The sequence below is a fragment of the Myotis yumanensis genome, unplaced genomic scaffold (genome assembly GCF_028538775.1).
Source record: "Myotis yumanensis isolate MYYU_CA2020_CCGP unplaced genomic scaffold, mMyoYum1.0.hap1 SCAF_17, whole genome shotgun sequence".
Classification (NCBI taxonomy): domain Eukaryota; kingdom Metazoa; phylum Chordata; class Mammalia; order Chiroptera; family Vespertilionidae; genus Myotis; species Myotis yumanensis.
This window is the reverse complement of record NW_027223768.1, coordinates 18,222,106-18,234,868: the sequence shown is the minus strand read 5'-3', so window position 1 is coordinate 18,234,868 and position 12,763 is coordinate 18,222,106. Positions and strand designations below refer to the sequence as shown.

At 41.6% G+C, this 12,763-nt stretch overlaps 1 long non-coding RNA gene across 1 annotated transcript; it reads left to right on the top strand.

The window, feature by feature from the left end:
• Positions 1-582: 582 nt before the first annotated feature.
• LOC138996055 (uncharacterized) lies at positions 583-11,294 on the top strand. Its single transcript, XR_011468722.1, has 3 exons — positions 583-664; positions 10,966-11,043; positions 11,174-11,294. It is a non-coding gene; the product is annotated as an uncharacterized lncRNA (long non-coding RNA).
• Positions 11,295-12,763: the final 1,469 nt, after the last annotated feature.

Sequence of the window (12,763 nt, the reverse complement as noted above, 5' to 3'; positions counted from 1 at the left end):
TGCTATGCCTTCCAAAGAATAACCTGAATCTATTCATGATGAAACATTAGATAAAATCAACCTAAAGGGCACTCTATAAAATGACAAATCTTTGATCTTCAAAGATGCCACGGTCATGAAAGGCAAGGAGAGAAGACTAAATAAAGATGGAGGCAAACTAAGGAGATACAACTAAATGCAAGGTGTGCTTTGGAACTGGATCCTTTCCTAATAAAGGACATTTAGACAATGACTGAAACTTCAATGGGAAGATAGTAGGATGACAGAAATGTATCCTTTTGATAATTTCCTGATTTTGATGTTGGGGTGTGTGTGTATGTGTGTGTGTGCTTATACAGGAAGATTTCCTTGTTTGTTAGGAAGACACGCTAAAGTCTTCAGATTTAATAGGGCATTCTGTCAACAACTTGCTCTCAAATGTTTCAATAAACATTTTATTTTACTTGTTATTTATTAATTGACTTTAGTGAGAAGAAGAGAGGTAGATAGGAAGAAAGAAGAGAGATAAACCTCAATTTGTTTTTCCACTTATTTATGCATTCATTGGTTGATTTTTGTATGTGCCCTGACAGAGGATTGAACCCACAATCTTGGCATATCAGGAAGATGTTCTAACCAACTGAGCTATCTGGCAGCAAAACATCTGGAGGGTTGCAACTGTTATGTAAGTTTGAGATAATTTCAAAATTTTTAAAAAGGATAAGAAATGGTAAATTGGTCACATGTGTTGGGCTGGTAAAGGTCTAAGTGAAGTTTCTCCTGAATGTCTCAGTAGGAAGGGCACAGGACATCTGTGCAGCATGAGATGGAGAGCCTTGAACCTGCATACCCTCCCCCTCTCAGAGACCGAGGGAATGACGTGTCTGTGTGTTTTACACCAGAGATGTCTTGTGTGTGTGCAGGGCAGCACTTTCTGGTTCTGAGTCACCGGGTAGAGTGAGCTTCCTCTGATCTTTTCTGTATAAATGACAAAAAAAAAAAAAAAAACAGAGTCCTTCCCTCTGGAACCCAGTCCTAGGTAGGTGAACCCTCTAGTAGTTGGGAGAGGGAAGGGAACAACCCCGGGTTTGTACAGTTAAAACCTGATTTGACCTTGGCCTCTCTGAGAATCCTACCCCCTACCTCACTGTTTGCTTGAGCATTAAATGAGAACGTGTGAAAACTCTAGGAAGAGCTATGTGAATGCTGGTACCACAATGGCTGTCCCCGCCATCTGAGCTCACATGAAGCCAAATTTAGATGTAGGTAAGTTTATTTTGGGCTTCCTTCCTCTCTTTCTTTTTCCTCACTTCTTGTAGCCTTGGGAACCTACCTTTGATCCAGAGTTCTCAGCAGTTCTCTTTATCACATTCTAACTGCTCAGCCAGCAGAGGCAAGCAGTGCCTCAGTCAGTTCCCTACCACATGCCAAACCTGTGGGAACAATACAAAATGTGTGGAACAGAATCCCTGACTTCGAAAAGCTTGCACTTCATTCAGATTTCTCCTGGTGTTGTTTTTTCACTGTTACCTTTTTCCCATTCCTAAATCCGTTTAGTTGTTAGTCTCCAATCTACAATCATTTCTCAGACTTCCCATGATTTTCATGACTTCGACACTTTTGCAATATTGCTCAGGTATTTTATACAATGTCCCTGCCTTTGGATTTTTCTGAGGCTTTCTTGTGATTATACCGAGGTTCTGAATTTCTTAGGAAGAGTAACACAGAGGTGAAGTATCCTTTTTTATCACAGCATTATCAGCACATGTTATCAGCATGACTTATTACTGGTGATGTTAACTTTGATCACTGGGTGATGTCTGCCAGGTGGTGTCTGCCAGGGTTCTCCACTGTAAAGTTACTAACTTTCCCTGTTCATACTCTATTCATTAGAAGAAAGTCCAATACTTATTCAAAGGCTCAGGATTAACCTCTATCTCCTGGAGAAAAGAGTAACAAAAATGTGTGGATTTATGCTAAAAGCATCATGGATTCATATTTGGAGGATTTACTTTCAGACTGTGTGGATATTCTGTTTTTCCTTAAAGTTTTGCTCACTAATTTTAATATTTGCCAGTGGACTTGCCTCCTACAGTTATTACTCTGGTGTTAAATGGTGATTTTGTGTTTCCTTCATTGTTTCTACATTTATTGTTTGGAATTCTGTAAGGAAGATTTGTCCATTCTTCCTAATTTATTTGTTCCATCATTTATACTAAGATATATACATTTAGTACATGTTAAATCTGTACATGTATAAACTACATATTAGACTCAGAAATTTGATTTATTTAAATTTTTTAACTAGAAATTATTTTAGATTTACAAAAAAGTCACAAGGAGTTCCCATATATCCTTCATCCAGTTTCAGTTCTTCCCTAATGCTATCAGCTTACATCACCGTGGTAAATTTGCCAAAACTAAGAAATTAATATTGATATATCACTAGTAGCTAAATTCCAGACTCTATTTGAATTTCACTAGTTTCCTAGTAATATCTTTTGCTGTTCTAGGAAACAACCCAGGATGCCAAGTTTCATTTTGTTTTGATTTCTCCTTAATCTTCCCTGGTCAGGGATGGCTCCTTTCTTCCCCACCCTCTTCAGGAAGGAGCTCTCCTGCATCGGTAATAGGGTTTGATTCATTTAACACAGTCTTCATTCCATCTTGGGATCACTTCAATATCCTGGTTGATTTTTTGAAATTTGATTGGGTAAAGTTCATTCTTTGTTATGTACAGTTTCCTAGGTTTTATCAAAAGCTAGAGTGATGTTTCCACCACCACAGCACCTACAAACCAGTTTCATCATCAAAATTCCCCATACAGCCCATTTGCTATCAAGCCCTCTGACTTCCTCAAACCTTTGGCCGCAAATAACTGTTTTCTGTCTCTGTAATTTTACCTTTTTTAGAATGTCATAGCAATGGAATCATATTATATGTAGCCTTTGGGGTTTGGCTTATATCACTTAGAAAAATGCATTTAAGATTCGCCCATGATGTTGCATGAATCATTACAAAAGTCTAAATTCTGATAAAATTTAATTTATTAATTTTGTTTTATGATTTTGGTGTCATATATAACACATTTATGGCCATATCCAATGTTTCCTAAATATTTTCTTAAAGAAAAATATTTCCTTTTAGAGCTTTAGAGTTATCTCTTCCATTTAGATTTATGAACCATTTTGAGTTAATATTTGTGTATTGTATGGGGTAAAGGTCAAGATTCACTTTTCTTTGTATAAGGATAACCAATTATCCTAGAACTACTTGTTTAAAAGATAGTTCTTTCCTTATTGAATTGCTTTGGCAGTATTTTGTTGTTAAAAATCAATTGACCCTATAAAGGTGAGGATATTTTTGAGTTCTCTTGTCTGTTCCACTGAGCTGTAGGTCTCTTCTCAGCTTAATACTCACTCTACTTCTTCATCACTGTAGTGTTATAACTTTCTTAAAACCAGGAGGTGTGAGTACTCCAACTTCGCCCTTCTTTTTATAAATTTCTTTGGATATTCTAGATCTTCTGCATTTACAAATTTTAGAATCATTTTGTCAATTTCTACAAAAGAACCTTATAAGATTTTGGTTGAGATTACATTTAACCTATATATCAACTTTTGGATAATTGATATCTTAAAAATATTGAGTTTTATGATCCATGAACATAATATATATCTGTCCACTTATTTACATCTCTTTAATTTTTCTAAGAATAAAGCGTTTCTTGAAAACAAAAAAAGTAATAAATGACAGTTAAGCTCCACATAGCAAAGACACAGGATTTAAATATCTAAGTTTAAAGGGGTGGCAAAATGACAAATAGCTTTATATATTTCAAAATCCTCTCAAGAAAATGAAATTTAGTAATTAATATCACAATAATAACCAAAACTCATCATGAGTATTAAATGCCACCCATTGTATCATTTATTAAGTCAAAACAGTATATACTTTTTAAAGATATCTCTTAATTAAAACTTGCATAGGGTAAAAATAAAGTATGATGCTAAGTTTCAGTTAAGTGGAAAATTCAGTATAAATGAATACTTCATTTTCAATGATCCCAAAAGATTGATGGTGTCTCTATGAATGACATCCTTTATCTAGATAGATAGTTACAGAAGTAAAACAGGCAGGCCAGGTCTCTCCTTCTGCCTGGGGAACTCCCTGAGTAATATAGTAGGAGTTTTTCTTTCACTACATTCAGGGCTTTGCAATATGTTGTTTGATCTTGTTTGTGACTTCAGAAAGTGGCTGACAATGTGCAAATGCCTCTAAGAACTTCCCACAAGAAACACAATGTTTTCTCTGAGATTAAAAAAAAAAGAAGAAGAAGAAAAAGGAAACATTGGTTTTCTTGTAGATGCACTTTGGTTTCATAGAGGAGAGATGAAAGTTGTCAGGTCTGTTTTTCTTTTTCTTGCAACACTAGGTAAATCTCTCACCTCATAGCTTTCTAGGTGAAGACCCAATCAACAAAGAAAAGAGAGATGAAAGAAAACAGTAAAGGAATTTCAATCATGTTGGACAATTGTGTCATGAGTCACATTTTTCTAGGTGAAAATGAGGAGCTGACAAGTGTTAGGTCTTTTTAGATGAAAGAGTAAATATCATTGTGGTAAAAAATTAAAAGGATGGTCAGGGTGTTTAACTGAAATTAGATGTGTGACTAATTACTGGTAGATGTGTGAGAAGATGTTAATTAAGGTTGAGGCAAGACATTAAGATTTCAGAGGTGAAGCAGCAGTTCCAAATGATGACAAAGTTTAGCATGTGAGCACAGGTGTCATTTGTCAAACCATAGTGTGTGTCAAGGTTATTGAGTAGATAGCATCAAGGAACTTGAGGTGGCTAGAACATTGGGTGTTTTGTCCCCTGAACACTGAAGTTACTCAAGATAAGCATGACTAGGGAGTTGAGATGCAACCCTTGAATATGAGTAACTGACTGTGAAAATGGTAAATGACCCTGTCCAGGAGAGGTAGAGGATGGTGTAACAAAATTGCATGAATTTTGAATAAGGAAGGTATTTAATCAAGAATATAAGGATAGCCCTAACCGGTTTGGCTCAATGGATAGAGCGTCAGCCTGCAGACTCAAGGGTCCCAGGTTCGATTTCGGTCAAGGGCATGTACCTTGGTTGCAGACACATACCCAGTAGGGAGTGTGCAGGAGGCAGCTGATCGATGTTTCTCTCTCATTGATGTTTCTAATTCTCTATCCCTCTCCCTTCCTCTCTGTAAGAAATCAATAAAATATATTTCTAGAAAAAATTAAATTAAAAATTTTTAAAAAGAATATAAGGGTAATGCTGTGGAGCAGTGGCTCTCCAATTTTATCGTGCTTGGGAATCATCAGGAGGGTATATCAAAACACACATTGCTATGTCCTACCCCCAGAGTTTCCGTTTCAGTAGGTCTGGAGTGGGACCAAGAAATCTGTGTTTCTAATAAGTTCCTGGGTGGTAGAACCATTCTTTCAGAACCACTGCTTTGGAAGCATCTATACTGAGAACTTGATAGAGCTGAACTTGTTGGATGTGGGAGAATAAGTAGCTTCCATAAGACAGGATGGGGGAAAGGAAGTAGAGGTATCAGAGGAGAATTACATTTCTGGTTTCAATTAATGGAATAAGTGAAATAAACCTTTCATCAACACAATTGAGGAGGGAAGGAACCCTATTCTGGTGGCTAGGAGCTTCCTGAGGATGTGGTGAAATAGCTTGGAGGAAGGTCAGCAAGGGGTGGGTTGAGGGTGTGGGGAAAATGCATTGTTTAAAGAATAAGATCCTCAGAGGCTGTGATTGAAGAGTATAGATGAGGATGTCTAGGTTGTGAAGCAAAGGCTAAGATGCAAAGGGTAATCCTAGAGCTGGGTCAATACCTGTAAACTTTGTTACTCTGAAAATGGAGCTTAAAGCACTTATCTTCTTGTGGTAAAATCAGGGGTGCTCTGAGATATGGGGAGTGTTCCAAAGTTCTCTGCCTATGTGGTTACTCAGCTCACAATCCCTTTACTTGAACATTGGTAAAGTGGAAGATGGAAACTCCTGGGGGATTTTTCTCCTCATTCAACAATGTTCAAGGGTGCTGGCCTTTGTGACATAGGCCCATGTGTAATATCAAGATTTGAGCTGATGTCTTGAGATGGCTAGCTTGTTTGGAGAGTACCTGGAATTTAGATATTAACTAACTTATACAAAAATGTAGGTCTTTTAAAAAGGTAACAAATTGTTTAATGCTGGTAGGTTTTCGACAATGTCTTGGAAGATTATTAATAGAAAACTCTCAAGCTTTGTCCGTAGTAACATTATAAATCATATCTTAATTATAAAAGGTCATTTTTTAACAGCTCTTTCAAATTTCGGTGAGTCCTACGGAAAGAGATACATTTATATGCCTTTTACACAAGGTGGTTTTTCTTCAGATTACTTGAAAGTTTCTATTTGAATAAAAAATTATTTTCTGATGAACCTATAAGAATTCATGTTATGCAGAGTGGTGAAGGCCAGGGAGGGGTGACAGGGCTGGGGGGAGGTAGGCAACAGGAAGGGGGGTGGGGGACATCTGTAACAGTGTCAGCAATAAAATAAAAAGATTTTAAAAAAAGAATTCATGTTGTGATGGTAAGGCTTCCTGAACTTGGTTTGCAGTGACTAGTTTTAGAACTCAAGAAAATTATATTGACCACTGGCTTAATAATAAATTGAGATTATCCTACTCTCTTTCTGGTCTTTATTTTGTTGTATCCCTTTATAGCAAAACAACCTATATAATAAATGGCTTATATGCAAATAGACCAAATGGTGGAACAACCAGAACAACTAAACAACCGGTCACTATGACATGTGCTGACCACCAGGGGGCATGTGCGGAACATGGCAGGCATTGGCTGCAGTGGGATGGTGGAGGAGATGAGTGGGGGTGCCAGACTAAGGTGGAGTGCCAGTTGCTGTCATTGGGGCAAGCCTCTGGTGGTTACTAGAAATTCTTTGTTCCCACATGCCACAGTTCTGCCCAGCGCTCTCACCTGCTGCCAGCTCTGGCCCCGCTCACACCCACTGCCAGTGCCAGCCCCACTCACACATGCAGCTAGCACTGAAGCTGCCACTCCCACCCACTGCCAGTGCCCGGCACCGGTCCCAATCATTCGACACCATCAGCAGGTACAAGTGGGCCGGCGCTGCCAACACGTGGGCACGGCGGTGGGAGCAGGGCTGCCAGCAGACAGGGGACCAGGGGCCGCGGGAAGGGCCAAGTGGGGGCGCAAAGGATGGGCCGAGACCCTCCCCTGTACCTAACACAGCCTCACAGTCCACAGTTCCTTTCAAGGTGCACAAATTTTAATTATAAAAGGTCATTTTTAATTATAAAAGGTCATTTTATAATTGGGGGGGGGGGGTAACCTCAGCCCGGCCTGTGCCCTCTCGCAGTCTGGGACCCCTTGGGGGATGACCACCTGCTGGTTTAGGCCTGCTCCCTGGGGGATTGGGCCTAAGCTGGCAATCAGACATCCCTCTGGCAGCCCGGCAGCCCTCGGGGGATGTCCACTTGCCAGCAGGGAGCAGGCCTAAGCTGCAGTCGGACATCCTTAGTGCTGCTGAGGAGGCGGGAGAGGCTCCCGCTACCACCACTGTACTGGCAGCCATCAGCCTGGCTTGTGGCTGAGCAGAGCTCCCCCGTGTGGGAGTGCACTGACCACCAGAGGGCAGCTCCTGCATTGAGCGTCTGCCCCCTGGTGGTCAATGTGTGTCATAGTGACCAGTCATTCCCACTCTTTCTGCTGTTAGGGTCAGTTTGCATATTACCCTTTTACTATATAGAATAGAGGCTTGGTGCATGGGTGGGGGCCAGCTGGTTTGCCCTGAAGGGTGTCCCGGATCAAGGTGGGGGTCCCGCTTGGGTGCCTGGCCAGGCTGGGTGAGGGGATGATGGCTGTTTGCAGCTGGTCACACCCCCTTCAGGGTGGGGGTCCCCACTGGGGTGCCTGGCCACCCTGGATGAGGGGCTGATGGCTGTTTTCAGGCTGGCCACACCCCCTTTAGGGTGGGGGTCCCCACTGAGGTGCTTGGCCAGTCTGGGTGAGGGGCTGAGGGCTGTTTTTAGGCTGGCCTGCGACTGAAGCTCCCAGCCTCTCCTTTTTTTCTTTTTTTTTGATTCTGGGATTTATTTACCTTCTATAATTGAAATTTTGTTGCCATCCTGCTCGCTCCAGCTCTGAGGCCTTGGTCTGCTGAAAGCAGGTATCTAGGGTTTGTTTAGCTTCTATAATTGAAACTTTGTTGCTTTCGGAGCTGTTGCTTTCGGAGCTCAGAGCCGGGTTGCGGCAGGCAGGGAACCTTGGCTTCCTCCATCACTGGAGCAAGCAAGCCTTCTGCTCGCTTCAGCTGCGTGGCTGCCGGCAGCCATCTTGGTTGGCGGTTAATTTGCATATCGCCCTGATTAGCCAGTGGGAAGCGTAGCGAAGGTACGGTTAATTACCCTTTTCGTCTTTTATTAGATAGGATATATGTATATGTATATGTGTATGTATATATGTATATGTATATGTATATATAAAAGCTTAAGTGACCAAACAACTAGTCAACATGACACCCACTGACCACCAGGGGGCAGATGCTCAACGCAGGAGCTGCCCCCTGGTGGTCAGTTCGCTCCCACAGCCAATCTCTCATGGCCCCTACCCCCACCGGCTGGCCAACCTCTCACGACTGCTCCCCCCGCCAGCCAGCCCAGATGGGCCCCAATTGGGGCCACTGGCCAACCTCCCACGGTCCCTCCCCCTGGATGGCTGAACCTTCCGTGGACCCTCCCCCAGCCAACTTCCCATGGCCTTGATCAGCCCCAATCGCCAGCCAGGCCAAGGGCCCACCACCAGTGCACAATTTCGTGCACCAGGCTTCTAGTTCTATAATATAAAAAAGAAAATATCTTTCTTATTTTATGTTATTTATGTAGGTTTATTGTTTCATTTTAGTGGTGTCATTTCATTTGAAAAAGGTTATAATTTGTCTGTTTCCCCATTATTATTTAAAGTGTAGCTGAGTTTTATTCTGCCCTGACACTGGAACTGCTCAGATACTCAACACTGAGGAGAGAGAAGAGGGGACCAGCCCAGCACAAATGAGCTCACAAGAGAGGAATGGGGACCATCCAGGCACAAATGAGCTTGTGAGAGAGGAATGGGGACCAGCCAGGCTGCAGCCCAGGAGAGGGACAAGCTGCCCGCCCCATGGCCCCAGCGCCTGCGGCTGTGGCCTGGGCAAAGCCTCCCGCCCACGGTCCCCTGCGGCTGTGGCTGGCTTGGGTGAAGCTGGCCCAGGTCCTGGGTGCCTGTGGCCAGCCAGAGGGAGGGAAGCCCAGGTACTGGGTGCCTGCAACTGGCCAGAGGAGGGAATCCTGGGTCCCGGGTGCAGGGCGAGGCAGAGGCAGTTAGGGGTGATTAGGCCAGCAGGGGAGCAATTAGGGGCGATCAGGCTGGTAGGGAGCAGTTAGAGCAGTGATGGCGAACCTTTTGAGCTTGGCATGTCAGCATTTTGAAAAACCCTAACTTTGGTGCCATGTCACATATAGAAATTTTTTGATATTTGCAACCATAGTAAAACAAAGACTTATATTTTTGATATTTATTTTATATATTTAAATGCCATTTAACAAAGAAAAATCAACCAAAAAAATGAGTTTGCGTGTCACCTCTGACACACATGTCATAGGTTCGCCATCACTGAGTTAGAGGGTATCAGGCAGGCAGGCAGAGGTGGTTAGGGGCAATCAGGCAGGTAGGCAAAGGTGTTAGGGATGATCAGTTAGGCAGGTAGGAAGGGCAGTTAGGAGCCAGCGGTCCTGGATTGTAAAAGGGTGCAGGCTGGGCTGAGGGATGCCCCCCCCCCTCCGGTGCACAAATATCATGCACCGGGCCTCTAGTTTTACTATAAGAAGCCAGAAGAAAACAGGCTGCATCTTCAGTACTGCTTGAGAATCTCCTCAGCTAGATTTCCAAGTCCATCACTTCTAAATTCTGCTTTCCACATAACTGCAGGACACAATTTAACTAAGCTTTCTGTCATTATATAACAAGGATCCCCTTTTCTCCAGTGTTCAAAAACATGTTCCTCATTTTTACCTAAGCCCTCACCAGCAGCACTCTGCAATATCCATCCTTCTACTAAAAGTTTGTTAATGATAATTTAGGTATTTTCTAAGAAAACAGGTTTTCTCTACATGCTCCTTACTTCCTTCTGAGTCTTCACAGGCAGAGTCATTACCATCCATATTTCCACTTACAATCTGTTCAAGGCAATTTAGCTTTTTTCTACTATGTTCTTCAAAGTTCTTCCAGCTTCTGCAACTGCCCAACATCAAAAACACTTTTACATTGTTAGGTATTTGTGACAGCAGGACCCCAGACTCAGAATCAAAATCTGTATCGTATCTTATTCCTACTGTATCAAATCACCACAAACTTAGTGACTTAAAACAATAAAAATTTATTATCTTACTGTTTTATAGGACAGAAATTTCATGGGCTAAAATCAAAGTGTCAATGGGACTGCTTTCTTTCCAGAGGCCCTAGGGAGAATACATTACTTGCCTTTTCCAACTTCAAGAGGCTGCCTGCATACTTCTGCTCATTATTCCTTATCTTCAAAGCCAACAGCAAAATACCTTCAAATCTCTCTGACTCTGACACTTCTGTGTCTCTCTTATAAGAATCTTTGTGTTTATATTGGGACTATCAGAATAATCTTCTCATTTGAATATCTTTATCTTAATCACATCTTCAAAGTCATCTTTACATCTAAGGTAACATATTCATAGATTCTAGGGGGTCATTATTTTGCCAAACACAAGATGGGAACTTAATTTATTTTAGACTTGTCCTCTTTTATAATGTATTCATCATTTTAGTGCTATAAATTTTCTTCTCAGTGCTTTGTTTGCATCCTATAATTTTTTTATGTGTTGTATTTTTGTTTTCACTCAGCTTTCCTGAATTTCTCAACAACAAAACTGGAAGCTAGGAGACAAAGGAACAGAAATTTCAAATTTTCGAGTTATAATGGTTTGTAATCTGGAATTTGCTACCCAATATGAATAAGATTTGTAAGGCAATTTTAACAAGTAACTCTCCCACCCCAACTTCAGTGGTTTAATACAATAAAATGAAATTTTATTTCTTGTTCATGAAACAGAACAAGATAAGTCTTCCTGGGTAGTGGATGGCCTTCCATTTGTTGATTCAGAGATCCAGCCTCCTATAATTTTATGGTTTTCCCTCCTCTTGGAACTTGCAATCCTCTGCCTTCAGATTATGGAAGTGAGGAAGAGAGAATGGAGGAGACACACATACTTACTAAGCTCATTTATCTGGAAGTGACTCACATCACCATCCTTCACATACCATTGGAAGGAATTAGACATCTGCCACCTCTTAGAAGCCAGGAATCAACTCAATAATCTGGGTAGCCAATAACTGGTAACTTCCCATCAACAACTCTTCAGATGAAAGAAAGAGCACAAATGGCTGGTGGAGAGCCAGCCATTTCTGCCACACAGACCCACATATCAGCTGAATGTCAAAGAATAAAAATATTTTTAGACAAGTGAGGTCTCATATGACTTTTCTTCCATGTGTTCTTTACCAGAAAGCTCCTTGAAGAGATACTCCAACAGAATAAGGAAATGAAGACATCAATGGCGATCAGGGATACAACATACAGAAGAGAGGTGATGGAAATCCCCAGGGTATGGGAAGGGGGATCCCAGGGTGGCAGGTGTGAACCAGGCCTCGAGTCCAGATCTAAGCAGGCATTCAGAGGACTCCAAGAAAGAGATTTCCAAGAAGATAAAATTAACAGAACATTCTGATTTAAAATTATTGGGAGGATTTACATTTATGATAAAGAACTTTAGAAAACAAAAACATACCAAAGACAGACAATTATTAACTCTAGGGGGGTGGGGGAAACAGAAAAGAAATAGTTGTACAAGAAAAGAGACATTTAATTGTAGTTTCCTAGATGGTGTGGTATAATAAAAAAATGTATTAAATCTTTGCCCCTGGTTCCTGGCACAGAGCTCCTTTGGAATTTCCTTAGTGATACAAGTGTCTTGTTATTCATAACAATCTCCTTTCAAACATATCTGAGTTTATGCGAATGAGGTGACACTAGTGGCCCCCTAGATAGCATCAGGATGGTAGCTGGTACCAAAGGACCCAACCACATGATAAGGTCGAATTTTCAGCACCCCCTCCAACCTCCAGGGAAAGAAGGGGCTGGAGATTGAGTTTAATTGCTAATGGTCAATGATTTAATCATTCATGCCTCAGTAATGACATTTCCATAAAAAATCCCTAAACAACAGGATTCAAGAGCTGCTTCTGGGTTGATAAACACATGGAGGTGTTGGGAGAGTGGTACGCCCACAGAGGCCTTCGAAACGCTGTGTCTCCTCTCTCCCCACATACCTTTCCCTATGCATCTCTTTCATTTGGCTGTTTCTGAGTTGGATCCTTTATGTTAACTAGTAAGGATAAGTAGAGCCCTCTCCAGAGTTCCATGAGTCATTGCTGCCAGGTATCAAACCTGAGGAAGGGGTTGTGCCAACTCCTGGAACTGTAACCAATTCAGACAAAAGTAGAGGTCAACTGGGGACATGACACTTGTAACTAATATATGAAGTGGGGACAGTGCTGGGTTACTGAGCTCTTTAACTTTGTGGAGTGCAACCCAAGGAGTCACCTGCAGATTTGGCTGGTGTCAGGGAAGAGGAAACACCCC